Here is a 2,437-nt window from a genome sequence, read left to right as displayed (position 1 = left end):
AATTACGTGATATTAGTTTGAACGTCTTCCGCTGCGCTGATAATGTACCAAGTACTTATGATGAGTAGCGATATTGAATATTTGATCGCCAACAGATTTACCAAGCTGTCATTCAAACGGTATATAAACAAATTTAATTTAAAAAGGGAAAACAAGCCTAACTGGATATAGGCTACAGCAGTCGGCTTAATTAAATGGTGCAACAGGCAGCTCTCTTTTAACACAGACTTTTAAGAAGGGATGGATGTTTGCTTCAAGTGATTGGCCAGGTAAGTGAAATTATATTATCTTGCTGTATGTGTCGTTTTCTTTACGTTTTCTGACTAAAAGCAACCAAAAAGCCATTTTAAAGTGGTTAAGCAAATAATAATAATAATAATAATAATCGGCAGGGATCCCAGACCAATACAATTAGTGTGCCTCCTCTATTTTAAAACCCACGAGCCGCCACTGTCTATAATACAAATACCTGCAACTTCAACAACTGCAGTCTTACCGTGGCATCTGCAGCAGTCACCGCGGTGGTGGGAATGTGTTTAGGGGCCATGTTTGTGGACTGACACACCACACAGCCCTGTGGCCCCAAGGTGACGATAACTGAACCACAACCTTTGTTTAGCAGCTCCAGGCCTACTTGACTGGCATCCTCCACTGAGGTAACGGACAGACCCGTCAACAGCTCTGCCTAAGAGGAACACCACAAGATAATGAGGAAACGGTCACATTTATGCTAATAACAGCTATGCTAATAGCTAAAATGAAACTATGCTAGTATGTATGCATTCTAAAACACAGATACAGTTGCCAGAAACATACTATATGTCCTATATGTCCAATCATGCAAATGCTTCTAGCTAAATAAACATGATTTTATGTGTAGTTGCTTTCTGAAATGTATCAGGGCAAAGTTTAGAAAGCAATGCAAGGTTGTGTTGTATTCTCAGCTACAGCATGCATGCAGCATGCAAATTAACAGTTTTCATTTTCAGATCAACTTTGACAACTTAAAATTGTCATAGCTGAGCAACAGTTTAAAGAGAATCTGGCTGATTAAGTTACTTAAAGTTGGTATTAACACAATATTACAACATCAGTTCATTGCATCATGGGCCAACAATGATTGAACAATATCTTCTTTAGCATTTATAAATCTAGTTTAATGTTTTTTTTTTCAAGTTGGATACATTGATATTAGTCAATACAGTATATTAACAAGAAACATGAATTAACAAAAACAGTAGCATTATTTTTTAAACAATCATTAATCTAGATTGATATATTATATAATAAATGGTTGTTCATTGTTAGTTAATGACACCCAGTGCATTATTTCTATTAACAAATTTAACCTATTGTAAAATTTTAAAAAGTTGGCTAAACTGTTGACTTAGCTAGATAACTAAATAACAACATGGTTTAAAGTTAATATGAAACAGTAGTAATTAAAGCTGCAGTCCGTAACTTTTTTTGGTTAAAAATGATCCGAAGTCAATATTTGAGCAAGTACATAATCAGCCAGTGTTTAAAACTATCGCCTTACTTTAGCCCGATTCACAACGGTTAGCTTATAATAATGTTTTCTAATTTGAGTGGTACGGGTAGGTTTTCGGGGGAAATTCGAGCATGGCACTGCATCATTACGTCACGTCTGTAAACATAAAGTAGTTGTCCCGGCTACTAGGCTATCGCATGTGAGGATCCTGCAGGTGGCTGAGCGTTTATAGCCTTTTCTCAAAGCAGCTATAATTAAATGTATCATTTTGATGGCGGATTGTAATCCATAAAGGATTATGTGTTTATGAAACACATGTGAATGAAATTAAATTATATTCCAGTTATAAATGTGCTTCTGATTACAGTTAGCCTGGGATTACAAAGATTTGTATTTTAAAGAAAACCAGTTCGAAGGGAGCATAATTTGCTTTTTGGGTTAAAAGAATTTCTTAATATGAAATTCGAAGAGTATGACAATTAGATTAGACTGTGCAGAAATTGAAATCTACACGCTAATACACACTATACTCATAGTCACCAATGCTGATGTTGTTAACATTAATCATTTGAGAATGAAGTATAAGAATAATAATAATTTGAACGGTTTGATGTGATATGAGCTAACCGATCTTTAGATTTAATCACCATTGGTAGCGAGATTTATAGTAATGCTTTTTTCCTCAGCTGGTCAGAACAAACGTTGTAGACTTGTTACTTACTTGTTCAGATGGCAATATACGGTGAATATGCTTATTTGAGTCATATATTCCAAGACTTAGGCTAGAATCTGTGATTGCGAAGTACAGTAAATATCCACACTGGTGCAGTGACTGACTGCCACACACACACTCTTCAGGGGTGCGCTTCCAAAAAACATCGTTAGCTAACTATGGTAGTTAGTTCCATTGAAATCTATTGGTAACGACGGAACTTGCGACCATAG

At 35.7% G+C, this 2,437-nt stretch overlaps 1 pseudogene; it reads right to left on the bottom strand.

Moving 5' to 3' along the window:
* Positions 1-2,437, bottom strand: part of LOC107697535 (ribokinase-like) — a 50,101-nt pseudogene that overhangs the window by 30,913 nt on the left and 16,751 nt on the right.

The sequence above is a fragment of the Sinocyclocheilus anshuiensis genome, unplaced genomic scaffold, assembly GCF_001515605.1.
Source record: "Sinocyclocheilus anshuiensis isolate Anshui unplaced genomic scaffold, SAMN03320099.WGS_v1.1 scaffold1534, whole genome shotgun sequence".
NCBI classification, from domain to species: domain Eukaryota; kingdom Metazoa; phylum Chordata; class Actinopteri; order Cypriniformes; family Cyprinidae; genus Sinocyclocheilus; species Sinocyclocheilus anshuiensis.
This window is presented reverse-complemented; position numbering and strand designations above follow the sequence as displayed.